Source organism: Cavia porcellus, unplaced genomic scaffold (assembly GCF_034190915.1).
Source record: "Cavia porcellus strain 051 isolate PalLab524CR breed Dunkin Hartley unplaced genomic scaffold, mCavPor4.1 scaffold_12, whole genome shotgun sequence".
NCBI classification, from domain to species: domain Eukaryota; kingdom Metazoa; phylum Chordata; class Mammalia; order Rodentia; family Caviidae; genus Cavia; species Cavia porcellus.
This window is the reverse complement of record NW_026947495.1, coordinates 8,435,473-8,458,106: the sequence shown is the minus strand read 5'-3', so window position 1 is coordinate 8,458,106 and position 22,634 is coordinate 8,435,473. Positions and strand designations below refer to the sequence as shown.

Genomic DNA, 22,634 nt, shown 5'->3' with positions numbered 1-22,634 from the left:
GTCTTGCTAAATAGTTCTTGCTGACCTTGAATTCACTGTAATCCTTTTGCCTTAGCCTCCTTAGTGCTAGGATTATAGGTGTGTACTGCCATACCAGCTACTATGGGATAGACAAAACAAGACAAGACAAGAGCCCAGGATTTAGATGCCCTAGATGAACAGTTGAGCAGCAGCTTGCTTTCCAATTCATGAGTTTTTGTTGCTGAGAAAAATAATCTACAATTGCTTTAGCCAGTGTTGGTCAGTTGGGTCTTTTGTTACTTGCAGTCAGATATAATACTATTAGAAGAAACAAAGGCTGATAGGAAATGAGGATTGCCAGCTGGTATAACACAGAGGCATCAGTGCTTTGAGCATCAGCCCTCTCTTTTCACATGACACTCTGTTCTTATGATTTCTATTTCTTCTTCATGTGCTTACTAACTTTAAACCTTCTGTATTTTATATCTCATTTTTTGAGGCAGTTGGGGCTAATTCTCAATTTATCACATCTTGTAACTCTTGCTCCTGATGGCTGTCTCCCTTGTTTTTTTTTTTTTTTTGTCTTTTTTATTTTTGTCGGTACCAGGGATCGAACCCACGACTGCCTGCTTGCAAGGCAGGCGCTTATGCCGCTGAGCTAAATCCTCAGCCTCTGTTTTGTGGTTTTGATGAGTGAACTCATGTGCACTGGGGATCTATCTGCAGGGTCTTGTATGACCTGAATTGAAAGGACTGATATGGATGTCTGTTGCCAGATATCTGTGGAGTGTTACCAGTCCCCCAATACTTTTCATGCTAGTTTCTTTGTTTGTGTAGTATGTAGTCCATGAAGCACAATAAATATGGGCCCTATACCCTCAGTCTTGAACAATGTGGACCTTGTGTGCAGAATTTATGAATTTTCAGGGATAATTTGTCTTTTCCTTCAGACCTCAGGTTCAAACAACAAAACAAACAAACTTGGCATGTTAATATGGAGCGTAGTGAGGGGAAGGGAGAGAGGCATTGGAGGAGGTAGGACTTGGGTCCTCTGGGGTCTTCTAGAGCATGTGAGCTGTGTGGCTTTATCCTGAACCTGAGAGGAAGCCATGAGAAGAGTTAAACAGAAGAGTGGCTCCCATTTTATCTAACCTATCCTACCCTACCCTGCCCCATGCCACCCCAGCCCACACCATCTCATCTCATCCCATCCCATCCACCCCATCTACTCCACACCATCCCACCCAACCCCACCCCATCTCATCCCACCTTACCCTACTCTTTCTGCTGGCTTCTGTAGAAGTGAAGTGGGGTGCTGGGTCTGGTCATCCTCCAGGAGTAAGAGAGACCTGGAAAGGCGTAGGCTATGTCTTGTGGTTGCTGTGGCTGTGTGGGGCTTCTGTGAGCTCAGCACTGATGGATGGTCACCCATGGCAGGTCAGCATCTGGTGCCAGCCCTCACCCAAGGCCTCTCTGCCTGCTCTGAGCCTGGTCCTCAGCTGGCCTATGAGGCAAGTCATGTCTTTTAGGCTCAGGAGGGCTTATCAGTGGGGTCTGGAGTCAAAATCAGAAAGCAGGTGAAATATTGAGTGCTCCTGGTCCATGCCCCAGGTGCCACATGGCTGCCGTCACCAATTTGCTGCCACTTCTTAGGGTCTTTATCATCTCCTTCTCATCACCCTGAGTTACAGGTGAACCCACTCAAGTGAAACAGCTGACAGAATATTCCAGAGACTCAACCTGCATGTGAGGTGCAGGGGTGGGAATCTACAGATGGATTACATTCTTGCCTTGTGGACCCCAGATGCATGGCAGCTTCAGGGCTGGGCTTCTGCTTCACACATAGACATATACCCAACTGTGCACATGCATGTGTGAGGGTACATCTGCCCCCCTGTCCTCTCATGTGCCTGTTCCCACACATGTCCACCCTCTGGTTTGGGAGTGCATACCTCATACCAAGCAACCCTTAGGCCCTATGCCTGCTTCTCAGTGCCTGGTTTGACTTGGGCAGGGCACTAGGACATGTGTACAGAGGTAAAGAGGTAGTTTCTGTATCTGAGCTGCATCCAGGCCCTTGTCTGCAGATGCAGCCCCATAAGCACCACATTTTGCCTGGCCAAGAAACAGCACTGCTCCTGCCAGCTGCCGAGGGGAAGGAGGCATTCCAGGGGCACTGCATTGGTGCAAGCCTGAACTTGCAGGCCTCTGAGGAAGACTCCTGCCAGGACAGCATTTCTAAGGCAGGGGCAGTGGATCCGGCCTCCAGGGCTAGTGTGGCTGGCAGCCAAGTCCTGGCTGGCTTCCAGCGTAGGTATGAGCACGGCCCACTCTTCCTGTCCCTGCACTGGCGGTACCTGGCCCAGCCGGGGAGAGGAGCTACTTTGGGCTTGTATGTGCCTCACTTCTCCTTTTTTCCCATCTTAAAATGTCTGTTATGATTTTGTGAACAGGCAGCCTGCTCACATGGCTCAGATGCCAAAGGCTGCAAAAGGCTCTGGGGGAAGGATTCCTGCTGGCCCTGCAGGCCCTGCTTCCTCTTTACCAGCCTGTGTGGCCGCTGCCGTGTGAGCATCCAGAGCTATTTCCACACATCCTAATGGATGCAGGTATGCACTTCTCTCTCTGTCCTTTCCTGCAACATTACACAGTTTTCATTCCTGATTGCATGGATTTGAATCTTTTCTTTTCTTTTTTTTGATAAGATTGACTAAGAGTTTGTCAATTTTATTTAATCTTTCAAAGAACTAACTCTTTGATTCATTGATTCTTTGTATTTTTTTTTTTAACTCTCCAGTGTGTTAATTCCTTCTCTGATCTTTAAAATTTCCTCCCTTGTACAAGCTTCTGGCTTAGCCTGCTCCTCTTTTTCTAGAAGAGGTTTAACATTAAGTTGTTTATATGTGCTTGCTCTGTTTTCCTGGTATGAGTATTTACTGCTATAAATTTCCCTTTTAAGACTGCTTTCATTGTGTCCAATGAGTTCTGGCATGTTGTATTGTCATTATCATTCAACTGTAAACACTGTCTAATTTCGTCTGTAATTTCATCTGTGACTGATTGGTTTTTTAGTAGGGTGCTATTTAATTCCCATGTGTTTATGAAATTCTTATGGTTTCCTTTGGCATGGATTTACAATTTCATTGCACTATGATCTGTTAGTATGCATGGGATATTCTCAATCCCTAGCAAAGGCAATCCTGGGCAACAAAGACAAGACAGGGGCATCACAATCCCTGACTTGAAATTATACTATCAAGCTGCTGTGATAAAAAAACAGTGTGGTACTTTCAAAAACAAAAAACAAAATAAAACAAAAACAACAACAACAAAAAACAGACCCAAAGATCAATGGAACAGATCAGAAGATGCAGAAACAACAGACACATTAAGCCACCTTATCTTTGACAGAGATGCCAAATGTATTCACTGAAAGAAAGATAGCCTTTTTATTAAATGGTGCTGGAAAACACATCCCAAAGATTAAAACTGGACCCATATATTTCACCATGCACTAAGCTAAAATCAAAATGGATCAAAGATACTAATATTAAAACAAAAACATTAAATATGCTGGAAGGCAGAGTAGACAATACTCTTGAAGACATGGATGTAGGCAAAGATTTTATGAATAAGACCCTGATTACACAGGAACTATCATAAGGAATCAACGACTGGGATCTCACCCGACTGAAAAGCTTTTGCACAGCAAGAGAAACCACCAACAGAGTGAACAGACAACCCACAACGTGGAAGAAAATGTTTGCCAGCTATACCTCAGACAAAGGATTACTATTGAGAGCATATAAAGAACTCAAAAAAATCAGTGCTTCCAGATTTAAAGAAACAGTCCAAACATGGGCAGCTGAGATGCATACACACTTCTCAGATAAAGAAATACAAACAGCAAATAAATATGTGAAAAAGTGTTCAACATCACTGGTCATTCAAGAAATGTAAATTAAAACAACACTGAGATTTCACCTCACCCTGGAAAGAAAGGTTATTATCAAGAAATCAAGCAATAGCAAATGGTGGAGGGGATGTGGAGAAAAAGGAACCCTTTTCCACTATTGGTGGGAATGCAGACTGGTGCAACCACTGTGGAAATTAGTGTGGAGATTCCTCAAAAAAGTAGGATTAGAGGTTCCATTCAAACCAGCTGGTCTCCTTCTGAGTAACTTCCCAAAAGTATTAAAAACATCATAACACAGTGATATATATGTACCCGTGTTTATGGTGGCCTAATTTGTAATAGCCAGATCTTGGAAACAATCCAAATGCCCATTGGCTGAGGAATGGATAAAAAAGACACGGTCTTTTTATACAATGGACTACTACTCAGCCATAAAGAAGGATAAACTTGAGACTTTTATAGATTTACCCTATAAAAGTCTCAAGTTTATCCTTCTTGGATGGATGCAACTTGAGACCATACTCATTAGTGAAATAAATAAGGCATGCATGTGTAAACATCATATTGTTTCATTAGCATAAGAAGCTGAAAGAGAAAACATGTGTATATATATATATATATATATATATATATATATATATATATATGAACTAGTTAACATAGTTATACTAATGATTTCCCTGAGTTTACTGAAGAGAAAGATTTGTGCTGGTATTGTTGGGACAACTGAATGTAGATGTCTTGTGCTCTGGGTGAATGATTTGGGGATGACAAAGTGTAATGCATGTACCATTGTTGCCCCCCAAGTTGATGTATTTTGAAATTTAGTTGTAGCTTTTTTCTTTTTCTTTTTTTATTCTACTTTTTTCTTTTTATCCTTGAAATAAAATGGATTTTCAAAAAAGAAAATGGCAAGAATGATGGGATAAGTGTGGGACTACTTGAAGGAGACAAATGATATCATGTCTTTTATTGTAATAAAAGAGAAACACTTCCTGTAGTTTTCAGTCAGACTGTGCAGTTGGTGTGGGGGTCTCCTCTCATGCAGGGTGAGAGAATCAAAGATAGTGGCAGCTGGGCCACTACCCTCACTCACCTCAACCTGGGCAATGCCCCAGGCCACTCCATCTTTATCCTTAGACTACTATCCAGAGGCAGAGATAAGAAAATCTAAGACCACAGCCTGCCCTGGAAAATTTCAAAATCCCCCAGGAAGAGGCATGCAGTTTCTGACCTGCCTGCATGGCCTGCAGTGACCTTTCTTTACCTGGAGCTCATCCGTGTTCGTGCATACTGACTGCATCACCCACTTCGGATTCCAACTGTGAGTTATGGGAAAGGGCATGCGCAGTAGACAGAAGACAGGACTCGGCCCGTCGGTCTTGCTGCTTGTCAGGGTCTGGAAGGTCCAATGGGAGGCCTCCCAGACCTGTGTAGCATTTTAAATTCTTCAGCTCTGCACCTTTAGTGCTTGGGTCACTTCTCTCTGTGCTGGTGAGCCTGTTCCCCTCCAAGCCTGGTTAGACTCCGTGGCTGCTTTACCACTGTGTGCCCTGTGTAACTTTGGTCATTGTGCACAAGAAGGTAGGGATCTGACTGTGTCCTCACCAACCATGGTAATGAGTCCAGTAAAACGACTTGTGTATGAGACCTTGGATGTTAAGAGTCCATGAACAGTGGAGACGGAGACAGAGAGGGCAAACATGGACTGCCCGCGCTCAGCCCCGGAGGTCACCAGTGCCCTGGCCACCAATCCCCTTCTTCATTTCCCTACTAACAATGGTGCTTCCACTTCTGACTGCTCCTCTCTGAAATCAAACCCTTCTAGCTCGAAGAGACCATGTATTGGCATTTACTGAGAACATTCAGCAGATCGAGTGGACCCCAAAGGTGTGCCCAGGCTCATGCTTGTCCTCAAATATGTTTCTTTCTTGTGTTATCTCAAGTCTTCCTTCCAAGGCCTCCTGCCTAGGGTGGCGTCAGCACCCCAGCTCCCCTGCCCTGTCCCAGGCTGGTGTTCCAAGCGGGGAGGAGAGGCCCTGTAGCAGTGGCAGCAACCTATGGCACTAGCATTGCTGTGTTTTCCTTTGAAGATGAAAGATGTTAATGTATGAGTTGTTTTTTCTAAACTACAGCCTTAGTGTTCAGGTGTAACTGCAGTTCTGGGACTCTGTGATGAGCGAGTAAGTCTTGGGTTTGCAGTTTGGGTTCACCATCACTGCTCTAGGGGAAGTCCCAGGGAAGGTGGGCTGGGGTATGAGGCAGGCCTGGGCCATCTCCACTACAGGGTCAGCAGCAGTGGGGCTGGAGGAGCTTTTGGTGCAGGCCAGGAAGAATGCTCTGAGAGAGACTGACCAAGGATCAGGTCTGCTGGGCCCTGAGGGACAGGAAACTCCTGCTGCTGATGGCAAGGAATCTATAGTCTGCAGGTGGCCTCAGGGCCTTCCTCGCTAGCCTCCTCTTCCATGCCTTTCTTTTTTTAATTTTAAAGTTCATGCCTTTCTAGTTCTACATCCTGCTCCTGGCCCCAGGCCCTGGCGTCTTTGGCACAGCCGCGGTCTGTCCCTACGCACTCTTTCTTGTCTAGGCAGGAGAGCATTCTTCTGCTCTCTCAGCCTCTCCCACAGATCGTCTCTGACCAGGGTACCCGCAGTTGCCTGTGCCGTGCCCTGCTGCTCCCCACCTGCGTGCATGGTTCGTGCTCTCTGGGCGTCCTTCCTGGTCTCTTACCAGCTCAGGGACAGGGCAGTCCTGTCCTTCTTGGAGCTCGTGCTGGCTCACACTGGTGTTCAGAAGAAGCCCAGAGGCCAAGGGAAATGGGAGAGGTCACTGAGAGCTGGGCCTTACTGGCTCCTCTCTGGTTTCAGGTCAGTCTGGCTCCTTCTTGGGGTGGAGGGAGCGTCCCTGTGAATCAGTTTTAAAACCACCTGCAGTTCTCCTTCATTGGTTCCCTGCTCAGCCTGCCCATGGGCCCGAAGCATTGAGGCAGAGGCAGCAGTGGGCTTATGATTCTGTTCGCCAGAAAACAAGGCCTCCTGACCACAGGCAGCCTTCTCCACTCCACACTGGCTCCGTCCAGGGCCTCCTGCTCAGGGTCCCCATCCAGCTGGCTTCTCTCTTACTTCTGTCTTCCCTGCAGCTCCTGGGTGTGGACCAGGCTTCCATCTCCCAGTCCTGGCAGGGCACCATGTACATTTTTGCATATGGTTTGGTAGAGGTTGATGTAGTGGTTGTCAAATTTTGTTTTCTGGTTTTACTTTATTCTTAATTGATGTTCTTAACTCTTTTGGTCTCAAGACCCTGAAGAGCTCCCTCTTCTCAGTGTTCTGTGCAGCAGTGTACTGGGCCCTTCTTTCTCTAGAGCTGACTGTTCCTATACCTTCCATCAGTGACTCCAGTGACATGATTTGGTAGCTGAAAATATTTGGAAAATGACAAATGCAACATATTAGGGCTTCACTGTTCCGGCTGTCTGTTAAGATTTACCATGCTTGTATTTGTGTTCCCCATATCAAAATTTAAATCTGAGACATTTGTAAAACCCAGTAACATACAAGTATGCTTTTCTTTTTTTCTGTTTTGTTTTGTGGGTTAGGGGGTTGAATCCAGGGGCTCAACATGCTAGACAAGTGCACTTTCACTAAGTTATGTACTGGGGCATTTAAGAAAATTTTCATTTGAGATGCTCTTACTAACTTGCTTTGGCTGGCCTCAAGTTTGTGATTCTCCTGCCTCCACCTGCAGAGTAGCTGGAATCACAGGCATACACTGTCACTCCCAGGCCCTGTGCACATTCCATTAGCTATCAGAATGAGGATGTTTTTAACATCTGAAAAACCCCTGGGTATGTTTTGTGAGTGAATGAGGGCCAATGAGACAAACAATACTTTACTATTATTGTAAAAATAATTCTGACTACTCTAACCTCCTGGGAACTGCTGAGATTGATATAGGAGAAACACAACTCCCAACCTGCCAGGAGTCAGATGTGCTGAGTTCGTGTCCCCTGAAACTGAAGAATGAATTCCAAAGAACAAAGGAGGTTGAGAGTGGAAAAGATTTATTGACAGTTCCTGAGAGGGTCCCAAAAGTGAGTGTCCACCGAGGCCTGTTGTCAGGGGTAATTTATACAGCAAAGCCACAATGTGGATACAATGTAGACAAACTATGATTAACCAATAGAATAATAAGTATAGCTGCTTAGCTAATATTAATCCCCCAGGGAAATGGGTCACCCAGCAAGGGTGCGTGGACAGACAGAGGCATTTTGTGAGGGGATGGTTCAGGAGCTCTGGTCACCCGCCTGGGCAACTAATGTCTAACTGTATTTCCTGGACCAGGTAGTGCTAATTACAGTCAAATTCCAAGCTGCTGCTGATCCCGTAGGGAGGTACACAGGCCTGGCCACTGCACCTTTATCCTGAGGCCTGGCCTTCTGCAGATGCGTCTCCAGCTGTGATTCTGAAGTCTTTTTTTTTACTGACTTCCTTGAGAGCCCAGTGCCTCTCTGACTGTATATTAATCTTTGTTTAACTTAGCCACCTCTAAGAAGATGATCAGGGGTCCCCAGGCACCAGAGCATCACTCATGTGGGGTCAGATGTGGATCAGACTCTGCTTCACCCTGCACTGCTGGAGTGACCTTGAGGAGGCACTCGGGAGTCACTGAGGGTCACTCCCTTCACCTGTGCAATGGGGAACCTTGGGAAGAAGGCATCTGAGCACACTCAGCAGAGCTCAGCTCCTCAGGCTTCTCAGAGCACCACGGGCTCTACTTCGGCTCCCTCAGCAGCTACCCTGAGGGCTGGAGGGCTGGCGAGGTTGGCAGGCAGGTGCAAGCATGGTACCTTGTCTCTTTAGCATCTTAGGCATAGTTTCTGCACTTTTATTATGGGTTAACTGTCTTCCAAATTCTTATGCTGCAGTCCTCACCCGCAATGTGATGGCGTTCAGATGAGGCTCTGGGAGGGGAGGAGGCTTAGGGGAGGGGTTGAGTGCAGGCCATGGGGCTGGGGTTAGTGCCTGTAAAGAAGAGGAAAGAGAGAGATGTCTCTCTGTCCCCATGAGAATAGAGCGAGAAGGTGGCCACCTACAAATCAGGAAGTGGCTTTTACTGGACACTGGGTCACTGCTCCTGGATCACCTTGATTTTAATATCCATCCCCAGAGCTGTGAGCCACAAGCATCCATTGTTTGGTGCTGCCTCGCCTGCTATGCTCTGATGGCAGCACAGTCCTGTGACTGTGCGTGTACTTCAGAGGTGCTCTCTCCCGGACAATGAGGGTGACAATGGAGGCTTCAATCCTGAAAGCAAAGAGTAGGGAGTAGAGAGTTGCTGGGCTCTGTCCGTGGGCCTTATCCGTGGGGTGCTCAACAGAGACTGGAGGGTTGTGCAGACTGAGATGTGGACCTTTCATGGCTTGGCTGGGCAGGGAACATTGATGCTCTATCTCAAGAATGGAGAAGATCACAGAAGGGCTAGGGAGGGCGGGTACCGCTGCTCATGTGCTGTGGCCAAGGCCTGAGAGCCCACTGCAGCCCTCGGAGCGCAATGAGCCTGAGCTGCACTGTAGGCTTCTATGCAGGTGTGCTGGGCTTGGGGAACTGCCAGCCATTCTGTAGCATAATTCTGTAATGCTCCCCCCCCCCCCCCGCAGATCTGAGGACTTCCTCAGTGAGTGAGGACAGGAGGAGAGGCACTGAGCTGTCGACCTGGGCTTTCCCCAGCAAGGGATCCAAGATAGGAGCAAGGCTTAACTGAACTCCCAAGTGTGAATTTCTTCGTGGACCAGGTGTTTCTGACTCGCCATGCCTGGGACAGACAGGCTAAGTGTGGTTGGAGGCAGCTATCAAGAAGAGAAGCTGTTCTGTGCTGGAGTGCCTGAGTTTAGTCTCAGTAAATGGTTCACTAAGCATTTCTGCCCCACCTCCTTCATTTAGCTCAAAAGGAGGCTGAGAGGGAACAGTTTGGTTCAGAGGAGCTGCAGGAAGACAGGCACATTCCCAATTTTCTACCCCGAAGGCCATTCTCTGCTGATTGTCTTTTGTCTGCACTGTCCTGTCTGTTATCCCCTATGTTCTGTCCACTGATCCATCCTCTGTCCTGTTGTGTCCTACCTACTGTCCCTTGTCCGCAGAGTCCTGTCTGCCCAAGCTTTGGTCCACTGTGTCACCTATTTTGTCAAGGGCCCTCAGGGCTGGGCTCCTCCTGAGAATCCCGAGGGGGAGCCCCTGGGGCTATGTTGCCCAGTGGAAGGGCTGGGCTTCTGCCTTGCCACAGCTCCGAGGGTAAAGGAAATCTCTGGCAGAGGGTGGGGCTGGATCACTCTCTGGGGTGCAGGATGTTTGCCCCATCCTCAGCCAGCTCTGGAGTCCAGCCTGTTTGACTCCCTGGGAGTCTTCGGGGAGGGGCTGAGGGCCCAGACAGGCCGCATTTTTGGAATTCCAACTATGTCTGCATGCTTTCCAGACTAGATCTGGGTGGATGTGGGGAGCTGCAGAGCTGTGGCTCAGCCTCCTGTTAGCCCCCACCCCAAGTGAGGAGCAGGGTGTATGTGTGTTTGTGTGTGCGCGTGCGTCTGTGTGTGTGCGCGCGTGTGCGCGCGCGTGTGTGTGTGTGTGTGTGTGTGTGTGAAACTTGCCCCGCCTTGCTTCCCTTGTCTGGATTGGGGACACATTCTCCCAGCAAACAGCAGGAGGCTGTCCCAGTGCTTTATCAAGAAAAAAAACGGCCCTCCTTAATTTAGGGACCAAAGTGTCTAGGAAGCCAGAGGGGTGCACACTTGTAATCCTGGCAGCTTGGGAGGCTGAGACAGGAGGTTCCCAAGTTCAAGGGCAGCCTGAACAAATTCACAAGACCTTGTCAAAGGCAGAGGAAAGCAAAGCAAAGCAGAAAAGGGGCTGGAAGGTAGCTCCATGTGAAGGCCCAGGATTCCATCCCCTGTACCACACACACACAAGTCACAAAGTATTCTTTTAAAAAAGAGCTTATCTGGAACATCTTTGTACTGACACGTTAAAAACAATAAAATTTAAAAGTTCTATTCATTTATTCTTAAACTTTGGTTACGATTGCATTAATAAAGATGAAGTGTGTGTGAAGTTTGTAAGAAAGTGGTAAAGTATAACTATTCCACTGGGCTTCTGGCTTTTATGTGAGGACCCTAAAAAGAGTATTTACTTACTTATTTATGCAGTGTTCGGTGTGAACTCTGGGCCTCGTACCCACTAAGCTGGCTCTTTGAGCTACAACTGCAGTTGACAGTTGTCATTTGGAAAAGCAAATTCTGCTGGCTCAGAAGTTTCCCTGGGGCACCTCATGAGCCTCAGTGCCAGGTTAGTGGCCCCCTGTGTTGGTGCCTGCCTTCTTTATGTGGACACAGGTCTCCCCTTAGCTGGTCACCCCCACCCTGCTGGCTCCCCTTACACACTTGCAAGATTTCAGTGTGGAGTTTGCTGAGGAAGTGTGTAGTTAAAAGATGCGAGGGCATAGGAATCTTGTGGGGGACATCTGTGTGCTGTGTTTACCAGTGGGTTTTGGGGAGAGGTTCTCCTGAGACTCGCTGGGATGTCCGGGCTGCTTGGAATGGCCTTTGCAGATGCCATCTCTAGCATGCTTCTTGCCCACTTGTGACAGAGACCTGAACAATGCCTCCTCCTTTAAGAGGGAGAACGCTCCTTTTCTCATGGTCCCTGCCTCCTGCCCCGGAGTTTGGAACCTGTTATGCCCATCCTGCAAGGCTCTGTTTCCAGAGCCAGACTCCACGGCCCTCTTCCCATGGAGCTCAGCACTCGCTAATGATAGAAGTATGAAATATAAATGACCTTTATTTTAAGAATGCAGGGAGAGACTCCCCCCCACCTTCCGGGGTCCAGCATTTTCTCCCCGGGGGTGGCAATCTCTCCCCGGGGTCTGGGAATCTCTCCGTGGGACACATGGAGGTGGAGTGGGGGCATAAGTAGCTTAGGTTGCAGGTGGTGCCTGAGGGGCATTAGGGATGCACAGGTAGCCCATTGGCATTTGTTTCGTGCCAGAGGCAGATTCCTAGGGGTGGGGAAGATAGAGCCACAGGTAAAAATTCCTGGGGGTGGGGAAGATGGAGCCACAGGTAAATTCCTAGGAGTGAGGAAGATAAGGTTCCTTGGTTCCGCTGAGGCTTTACTGGCTACAGTGTCCCGTCTGGGCCAAAATCCTTTCAGCTAATCCTGTGCCTTCAGCTGATTTCTTCTGTGATGCTGAGATCTGCGGCCTCCTAGAGCTGGGCCACTCCTCCAGCGGTGCATACACCCTCTGGCCTCAGAGCCTTGACTTTGTTCCTCTTCTGTGCATCCTGGACTGTGAGCCACTGTCTTCGCCCTAGCCACACCTATTCTGCTGACAAAGATTCCAAATTTCATTGTTCTCCAAGGGCCATCTACCTGAGACTTCCTGAAGGGACATTAATTAATGCTTGGAAGGATCCCAGGCCTCCTTGTGCAAAGACTGTGTAGAAGACATTATTTTAAAAACCAATTATCAGATCCCCTCCAGAGTCCTCATAATTAAGCAACTGTTGTGGCTCTTGAGTGACTACAACTTTAACATCCAAATGCATTGTAATTAAGCTGGGCCTCCTGGAATGGGACTTTAGGTTTTACGGTTAGGGAGAGAATTCCCCTGTAGCAGCTCATTACACAAACATACTTGGAGTCCAGGAACTGTGCCAATTATTATTATTATTTTTTTATAATTTGAAGGTGGTTTTTGACTCCCTCTATGCAATTTCCTCTTAGGTTAATGGTAACATCTTCTGTCTACATTTCTCTGGTATTTAACTGATCAAACATCCTGCAGCTAAAACTAAGTATCTGTGTGAAGGTTTCGGTTTGAACATTCTGCTTAGTACTTGGCCAGAAGGAGACTTGAGAAAGTGCCTGGGGACCTATGGGGCATGGCTGATGGGGTAGGGTAGCTACAGTCCTGATGTTGACACTGTGGGGGTTGCAATAACTGATCTGAAGTCCCAAGCCCACCTGCTCTTCCTGGACCCTTCTGGACTACATTTCCCAGCCTCCCTTGCAGTAAAACTGGGGTCATGTACCTAGACTGTGGTCACTGGGATGTGGGGAGGCAGTCAATTTTTGGGTTATCAACCACATCCTATTGAAGCTCCACGTTCACCCCATTCTGCTTCAGGGAAGGACCCCAAAGACTTTTGAAGATGATGGCTCTACAGAATGGCAGGGACTGGAATTCTCGAGCCCAGGAAAGCCACAAACCAGAGCATCTGCAGTGGGCTTTGAGTGAATAAGATCATGAATAAGAAGACTCAGTTTTCTCACCTTCCAAATGGACAGAATAAAAATTTCCTCAAATTGTGTCATAGGGCCGTGGAAAAGGCATACAAGGATGGAAAAAACTTTGGTCTGACAGTTTCAAAGTCAGAGAGATGTTTTATTTTCAAAATGGCTCATAGGCTGGCAAGATGGAGATCTGGGGGCTATAAGAGGGGAAGGAGAGAGTTGAAGCCTGGGCAACTCTCTGACCATCCCTTATATCTGACCCCCTAGAGCAGAGTTGGCAGATTCATGGCATTTGTATCATCGAGACCCTCCTGGGCCCATGGCAGCCATCATGAATCCACTGCCTAGCATTTTCACCTTAACTGATGGGCAGCCTTAGAATCCTTCCTGATACACTCTTCCAGGCTCCAAAACCTGACGCCTAAGCTAAAGATCCATTTTACTTGAGCAGGGTCTTTGTATGCTTCAGGTTTAGCACCTGTCTGGCATAGGGCAGGCTCTGCAGAATTGCTGTGAGTGGCTATATGGAAGGCTGGGCAGATTCTTCATGCTTCAGGCAGTGAGGGGATAATTTTTGTGTCGTGACCAAAACCATGGGCAAAATCTAAGATGATAAGGAAGGAGCAATTTTGTTCACTGCTATTGCTGCCTGGAGCCAGTGGCACAGACAGGGTTGGGGAACATGAGGTGCGGAGAGATGAAGTTCTCAAGCAGGATTGGCAGAGGCAGGCAGAGAGCGGGTAGGGGACAGCCTGCCTTTCCCATGCACGGATCTGACACAGTGGTCAGGTGGCCTGGACTCGGGTGCCCGGGGTGTGGGCTTGCCTGCTGCTTAATTTAGGTTCCTATGTTGAGATGAGCTTCCAGGGCCATGGCTGGGATGGGGCTGGGGACTCTGCAGAGGAGGCTTCTGGTTGCCCTCAGCAGCACATGATTCCCAGAAAGAGGAGGGCATCTCATGGGGGTCCCTGGGGAATCAGCTGCTCTCAGGCACTCATGTTCCTTGTAGACCAGGGGGAAGCCTGTGCCCCGCAGAGTGTTTGGGAACAACTCTCTCAAACACAAAAAGACTACACCAACCTTTTTGTTTTCCTTCTTCCTTTGATTTTATAAGTAAGACACATTCTGTGCAGAGCGCTGCATTTTGGAAAAATACAGCAGACAATAAAAGGCAAGTAGTCGACAGTAAAAGGCAAGTAGTCGGCGGGTGAGCCCACCAGCCTGAGGTGACCGTAGGGAGCCACCTCCGGCACACAGAAGCAAGCCCCCCCGCCCCTCCCCCCAGCTAGCCTTCCTGACCCCTCAATTAGGGCCCACTGGAGCTGACCGAGGGAAAGGGCTGCTGTCATGGCCCAGAAGAGGCACCCATTATCCCTGGGCCCTCCCATCCTGTAAATCCTTCTCCGCCTGGGCCCAAAACACTCACAGGAAGATGGATGCGGACATGGGGCTGTCAGTCTTTTCTCCTGTCCTGGGCACTTGTGATTTCAGTTCTTCCCACAACCTAGGAAGCCTCTGAAAACAGTACTGTTCTGAACCCTGAAAAGGAAGCATGTGGAGGCATGGATCACTGGTGGTGTCTAAGGTCAGGGGCAGCCAGCAGCAGGGCTCTGTGGACCCCAAGGGCAGGAGGCATCTTCCGAGAATCAAAAATTTATCTTCCCAGCTTGCCCTGTGGAGGAGGCCAGGTCACAGAGAGATGGGTATGAGATGGATACCTCATATCCATCCCAGGGGACAAGAGCCACCTGTTCTGAGAAGGCCACACTTCGAATTACAGCTCTCTGGAGGAACTTCCCAGAATTCTGAAGCATGGAAACGAGATTGAAACCACCTTCACTTCTACAAAGGAGACTGGAATCCACAGGTCTGTATATTCAGGAACAGCAGTATGGGAGGGGGAGTGGTGTCTTGGTGCCAGTGACCTGCTTTCTAGTCACTGTTCTTCTGAGCCTCAGTCATCTCAAAGTTGAAGTGGGCCTGATGGAGGGGCCGTTTCACGCAGAAGCTCCCCATGCACAGCCTTACTGGTGGGAGCTGCAGGATTACCCATGTGTTCATCTGCACACACGGATCTCACTGTATCCTGGGACAAGCCCTTTTGCCATAAGAGTCTGAGCAGTCAGCTTAGGTGGATGAGAACAGACCACTCCCACTCCAAGGGTGTCTGAGCAGCCTGCCACCATCAGGCCTGCACCCAGGGCTGGAGACCCCATGGCCTCTAGCTCACCCTCCTCACCCCTGAGTCTTGCTGCTCTGTTTCTTTCTGTGTGGCTGCCGTGGCCAGCTGCCCTGGGCGGGTGGCCTCCTCAAACACTTGCCTCTGTGATTCCCACAGCAGCAAGACCCACCTGGTCTGTGGCTGGAGGAGCAGGCCGGCGCCTCGGGATGACATGGGATTCTGTTGCCTGCTTAGCTGTACACTCCTGTCTGTCCCCTGCCGCCCCATCCCTCCACAGTCCGCCTGGTCACCTCATTGAGTCACCACCCTGGGCCACTTGCTGACTTGCCTCTCTCTTTTCCCTTGCTCCTTCTGGTCCTAATCTGCAGCTTCCAGTGTACAGGGAGCTCTGGGGACAGCGTGGCCAAAAGCAGCTCCCACGACAGACAGGCAAGCAAGACGGTCTGCTCTGCTCCACCACCACGGAAGCCAGGGTCACCTGTGTGGCTTTTCCTTCCTCTCTCATACCAGTTTCATCTTAACCCTGAGCCAGTCTTGGGAGGCATGTTGGTCAGGAAAGCAGTGGTGGCAGTTCCCTGGGCTCCACCCCAGGGCCCAGCCCAAGCACCTGTTCGTCTTCCTGGATAGCCTCAGTCTCTGGATGGGATGGGAGTGCATGGCTGGCATGCTCCCAAGGGGCTCAGACCACACATGACCCACTCACTTGTGCCTGTGTGTGCCTGGGAGGAAACATGGAGAAACTTTTCTAGCTCTTTACTTTTTCAAGTATATTAGGCATATATATTTCTTGATTATTTTTAAAAATGTCTCTGGCAAGGGATTATGCCTGCATTATGACACCACTGGACCTGTGACTTTGCCTAGCTGAGTCCTGCCTCTGATCCCAGGAGTGGAAGAGGAGGATACTGGGGATTCTGATTGAATTGGAAGCTTATCTCCGCCATCTGTCACCTCAGGAAGCAAACTCACAAGGTCTCAGCTGCCCAGACTGTAGTGTGTCCAGCTGAAGAAGCATGGGCCCTGAGACTGAGGTGTCCCTGAGGAGCCTGTCTGAGGCCCCACAGAATTGTCCGCAGGCAAAGCTCGGGCTGAAATCAGGGAGACTGATGGAGAGCACCGGAGAGGGCCCAGGATGTGGGTGCTAGGGGTGCTGCCCCCTGGGTCTTCAGGGTCAGCATCCAGCTTGGCCTCCAGGGTCTCCAGGGTTTCCCCATGGGTTTCTGTGGGCAGCAAGGAGGAGCATACCAAGTCTGTGGCTCTGTGGGGACCACCCTGTGTGCACCCCACCTGCTGCAGCCAGCTTGTTGCTGGGGCACTCTGGCTGTCTGATGCACAAGAGTGAAGGGAGAGCTGCCTTTGCCTGGTCTCTCAGTGACATCTCTGGGGCCCAAGTCCCGTGGCTGGCCAGGCCTTCTGCTATCCTCCAGTCCCATCAGGGTAGTGGCAGTGACCTCATGTTAGCCCTCTTGGTGCTCTGTGCTCCTCAGGGCCATGAAAATCTGAGCTCTGTTGTGAGCACATAGCTCCTTGTCTCTCCTTTGGGGTGGTGAGATTGGTGGGCTGCACTGAACTTCACTGATCCCAGAATGTCAGCAGAAGCTGTGGGTCTAAAGACTAGAGCATTGGGACAACAAAAAGAGTGTCCCAAAGGTGCCTTGTGGCCCTTTTTGGAGTTGCAGTGTCTGCAGGGCACACACTGCAGGGCCCAGATGCCACTGCTGGCTGCTTACCACCACTCCCTGCCCTGTGTCCTTGCCTGGCAGTCCTCACTGTGTGAGGCCACCACTCCTGCCCTCGTGTGGTTTACGTCATGGTTTTCATACCTGTGCTTGCTATGGACACCAATAGGATCACCCCACATGAGTCCCTGATGCAGTTGCTGATCCCCAGGTGGAAGAGCCACTCATACCCTACAGGAGCTGGTCATGCTGTTGGACATGCAGAAGGCCCTAGAGTCCTAAGGAGATGAAGCCACTGATGCATTTGCACAGGCACATTCTCCTTGACTGCAGCCCTAAAAAGAGTCCTGGCTTCCTATTTTGTTTCCCTATTCAAGGATCCTGGATAGCAGGGGCAGGACGGCAGCTTTTTTGTTCAGGATTGTGTCCCTGTATGGGCCAAGCAGGCCCACACAGAAGTTGCTCAACAAACGAGTATTGGATGGGATGCCAGTTTCCCCACCGAGGGTTCCAGGGCTGCTCCTGGGTTGGAAAGGTCACACACATGTGACCTCTGGCAACCTGCTTTATGCTGGCAGCTCAGTTCACCTCCTTGAACCTCCCTGTGGGCCACACAGACAAAGGCATGGCACAGACCTTGTTTGGAGGAACCTTCCAGGCCCTTCAACAGCCAGCCCTTTCTCTCTGCAGCATTTCCTTATAGACTGGGTTCTTCCAGTCCTTCAAGTCAGAGCACGTTGCTCCTCCAGGCTAGGACCTGCTGTAGCTCCCCCCTGCTCTCAGGTTCAAGCCTGCTCAGGGCTAGGTCTTGGCCTTCCTTTCCACCCTCACAGCCAAGCAGGCTGTGTGGATTTCTCCAAATGCAGGACCCATCCCATCTTTCAACCTTCACTCATACAGCTGTCTCTTCCTGGGCCACTTCCTGGTCAGCAGGACTTGTGCTGCCGCTCCTTTCTTCTGGAATCCTGTCCTGGAGGCTCTAGCAGGCTGCTGCCTGGCTTTTGTGCCCTGGATACAGCACACAGCCCTTCCGTGCTGGACTGTGCCTGACAGGAGTTCCTGAGGCACCTTGGGGTCCCTGGAGCAAGTTGTGGGCTAATTTGCATGCTGGCTGAACAGAAACACGTCCTGGCCTCTGCCCACCTCTGGAACTCCAGCAGAGTCCCAGGGAGGCCTGCATTACACCAGGTGGCCCTGCTGAAGAACTGCAGGCAGAGCAAATGAGCAGGGAGTAATGAGAGGCTGCCAGGGCTTTGAGGGCCGAACGGCTTGGTCCTGACATGCCTGTGGAATCTCTGGCTGCTGGCTGTGCATGGCGGTGGTAGAGGAATTGCAGGCATGTGTGTTGTGTACACAGTGAGGACACTTGCAGGCACTGCAAGCTGGCGAATGCGAGGTGAAGCCAAGTGGTCCCTCCTGGCCCCAGCCTGGGAGAGAATCTGATTGCAACACAGGTCAGGCAACAGCCAACATTCCAGCAGATGCTGGTGTCTGGTAATGGCCTTGGCATTGCTGTAGCCCTTTGGGCATCTGAAGCAGGCCAGGCCCAGCTGGTCAGGGGCAGATGTACCCTGTATTTGCAGGGGAATCTGAGGCTTGCTCGTATCTTGAATGGAAGTGTCAGCTGGCACCTGCTCTGTGCCTGTCCATCCTGAGGTCCATGCTGAACCTGGCTCATGTAGCTGCCAGGGGAGGGGGTAGGGTGCACGTTCTCTGTCACCCCATGATAAAGCAGACTCATGGGAGTGAGCTGCAGACCAACCTCCCTGGGTTCCCAGTCTGGCAAGAAGATTGTCTGCCTCTTCTCCCTGGAAGGAAGCAAGCAGAGAAGTCAAGACCTGTGGGAGTGGCTGTGGCTTCTGGGTCGCCTGTTGGGGGACATGGGGCTGCCTGCACTGGTGCAGGGTGGGTGGCTGTGCTCCAGCCAGCTCACTCATTTTTAAAGCCTGGGGATCCATGGCTATTTGCCTGGTAGGTTTTGTAATCAACATCTAGGCTGTGGTCTCCTTGGTCTCTGACCCTGTGAATTCACAGCCTGGCCCACAAAGGCTGGGGCAGGGTAGCAGCTCCATCGAGAGGACAACCCAGGGAGGCCATGAATCACCCAAGCAGAGGCTCTGCACATGGAGGAATTCGGAGGAAAAGCAGATGGCTGAGGCTGGATGACATTTACTCTACTGTCTGTCAATATTTGAGAGGTTTTATTACTTTGCAGTGCCAGGTTTTAGAATAAAGTAAATGGCTAATGGAAATATTAAAATAGAATTAATTTGATTAAACAAATAAAACTAGGAGAGTCAGTGGGACTTGTTTAGAAGTTACAAAATATATTTTCAGCAGGAAGCCTTGAAGTAAGGAGCTCAGCCAGGTGGATATCACCAGGACCAGGCCCAGGCAGGTGGTGATGGGCAGAGCCAGGCTGGTTGGCTGAGCTTGGCAGGGAGATGGAGCCTTCCCATCAGGAACAGTGACATGCAGATGCGGGGCTGGGCAGGGCCCCGGGGGCTGGATGCTGTGGCCAGGTCACTACATTATTGCCTAATCCAACCTGGCTGTACTACTAATCAGCCTCACACCTGCCACAGTTTAGGGAGGGCAATGGAGAAGTGAGATACTTTTAAATGGTGTAGTGGCAGAGATATGCTCATGGTGTATTCGGGAAGCATTAAGGCCACAATTTTTGTTTTTAAAAAGTAATGATCTGATGGATTTTTTTTTCCCCAACAGAATTTGACTGCCCCCTAACGCGCCCTTCTGCTCCAGCATGAAGAATATCTGTCCTCAGACTAGAATGGTGCCCTCTTTGGGTCCCTTTCACAATGGATGATGCTCATACCCTCACATGGTCCTCAGAATTGAAGTTGTGGTTCTTGAGAAGAGGGAGGAGGAGCAGGAGGAGAAGCAGTGGTCCAGGGTGTGGAGAAGAGCTGGCCTTCATCAGCAACAGTCTTGGCCAGGGTCGTCAGCAGCTGCACAGTCCTGCTGGGTGGTGGGACCAGGCTGGGCTTTGTAAGTCAAGCTGGCTCAGCTTTCTGCCTGTGTGGCTGGAAAGTGCTGTGGTTAGGAAACATCCCCCATGGCTCATGCACTGACAATCAAGCCCCAGTGCTGGGAGGTCATGGCTGTGAGGGTTCTGAGTGCTCAGAATCAAGAGGTTGTTGCACTCAGTCTGGCTTGTGCCATGTTGCCGCAATGCCCTGGACTGCTGCACAGCCCCTCAGACGAGGCTCCTGGACTCTAGACCGCCAGGCTACATGCTAAATAAACCTTAATTTCTTTTTTCCAGTACTGGAGATTGATCCCAAAACTTTTGCACTGAGTTAATTTGCAATTCTTAAAAAAGTTTTTATGCCTGGTGTGGTGGTATGTGGCTGTATTCCTAGCATATGAGAGGCAGAGGCAAGAGGCACTGCAAGTTTGAGGCCAGTCTGGGCCACATAGTGAGAACCTGTCTCAAAGAACCAACCAACCAACCAAATAAACAAGGGAATTTTTTAAAAAAAATTTGAAAAAGGGCCTTTTTTTTTTTTTTTTTTTTTTTTGTACTGAAGACTGAAGCCAGAATGTTCACAGTGTGATGCATCCCTAACTCTTTTTCACTTTGAGACAAGTTTTTGGTACATTGCTAGGTTGCCTATGCTGGATTCAAACTTGCCCAGCCTCATGGCCACCATGCCTGATTAAACCTCCCTTCTTTGTTATACAGCCTGAGATAGTCAATCAGAAAAATGGAACACAGGCCAAGACGGGGACCCATGAGAAAGCATACTTCGGGGCTGTGGTGGTCTTGGGCCTTCAGCAAATGGGAGGAGCCTGGTGTGTGGGAGGTAGGAGTGCAGAGGATGGGAACTCCGGGATGACCCCAGGTCTTGAGCAGGGGCCGCACAGCAGCTGCCTGTGCATATCCATGGAGGTGGGTGTAGGTGTGGGGAGGAAGCACTGAGGAAAAGCCAGGTGTGAGGCCATGTCAGGTCCCTGAGCAGTGATGGCTCTCGATGTAACAGGAGCCAGCTCATGTGAGCATCACTGGGGTCCCTGGAAGGAGTCAGACTTCAGAAACATGCCTGGGTCCTGGTGGTGGAGTGTTGGGAGTCATTGAAACTAGAAACAGAACACACAGGTAGGGCTGCTGCATGGCCGGGGGCAAGATAAGATGACGGTTGAGGACACCTGGCTCCAACTCCAATGAACTAAATAAAGACTGCAGAAGCAGGCATTTCACCCCGGTAGTGAAATGCAACATGGAAATCCTCTCCTAAGATACTTCTCCTACATTAACATAATCTGTTACTTAGAAAAGTCCTTGAAACATTCCCAAGGTCTATTCTGGTTCTTGCCTTGTTTGAAAAAAAAAAAAATACAGATTGTCCAGAGACATCCCCTGTCTCAGCCACCAGAGCTATGAATTCTGCAGAGGGTTTTGATCCTCCTGGAGGATCATTACCACTTATCTCACTTATTTACCATTTATCTCACTTATTTAAGCCTTTGCAGTACACTTATTTGGGAGATTGGGGATCTAGGCTAGGTCTCTGATAGTGGGGCGACCAACAGGCTGGCCTAGGGACCCAGGAGGCCATTGTGAGCCCAGGCAGGGCAGGAGCCAGTCCCTGAACTGCTCATTCTCACAGAATAGACAAAGTGGGTGTGAGCCTCTCAGAGTCAGCATCAACAGTCTCAATTCTCAGCATGCTGTGACCCCCACAAACACCTCCACGTGCTTCCCGTCAGGTGACATTTGTGGGGCCTCCTCCTGGGACCTCATCCTTTCTGCTCAGAGATACAGTGTGGCATCAAGACTTTGGCAGTGCCGTGACTTCTGTCTTAATCTCTGTTCTGCTCTGACTACACATCAGTGACCGGTTATTTATAAATCCTACAAATTTGCTTCTCATGCTTCGGTGGCTGGAAGGCCCAACGCCAGCCATCAGCAAGGTCATCGCCTGGTGAGCACCAGCTTCTGTCTCAGTGATGACACCTCCACCTGAAACCTGAGAGGAGGGAACTGTGTCCTCTCATAGCAGAAGGCAGGTGACCAGCAAGGGACAGCAGCCTCCTCATGCATGTGTTTGCATGTATGTGTGTTGGTGATGGCCTTGAACGCAGGGCCTCCATCCTGAGCTACAACCTCAGCCCATTTTTTTTCCTTTTCTTTTCTTGTCTCACTAAATTGCTGGATTGCCCAGGCTGAGCTTGAATCTGTGATCCTCCTGCCTCCGCTTCCCAGAGTGCTGGTATTACAGTTGTGCACCACCACGGCCAGTGAACTGAGCCCAGATGAGCATCTGATGTCAACCATAATGGAATGCCCTCATGGCCCTACCACCTCCGAAAGTCACTGTCTTCACACTACCACATGGGCAACACAAGATTTGAATTTTGGAGAGACTACAGTCAAACTGTAGCACTTTCCAGTCTTGACTGATTCTGATTGTATGAATGAACCACCCTCCACTTCTCGGCCTCTCACTCTGAGGACTTTACATTCTGTATCCTTCTCCATAGTGCCCCGCCAGCCTGGCTCCCCACTGGCTGCCACCTGGCTCCTGTTGCTCCACTGCACTCACACGCCTGTCTCTGCTAAGGCACTGTCTCTTGTCCCTGCTTGTTGGTCC

General features: G+C 49.8%; 1 long non-coding RNA gene across 1 annotated transcript; it reads left to right on the top strand.

The window, feature by feature from the left end:
- Positions 1-2,315: 2,315 nt before the first annotated feature.
- LOC106025429 (uncharacterized) lies at positions 2,316-20,481 on the top strand. Its single transcript, XR_001199003.3, has 3 exons — positions 2,316-2,570; positions 14,825-15,025; positions 19,747-20,481. It is a non-coding gene; the product is annotated as an uncharacterized LOC106025429 (long non-coding RNA).
- Positions 20,482-22,634: the final 2,153 nt, after the last annotated feature.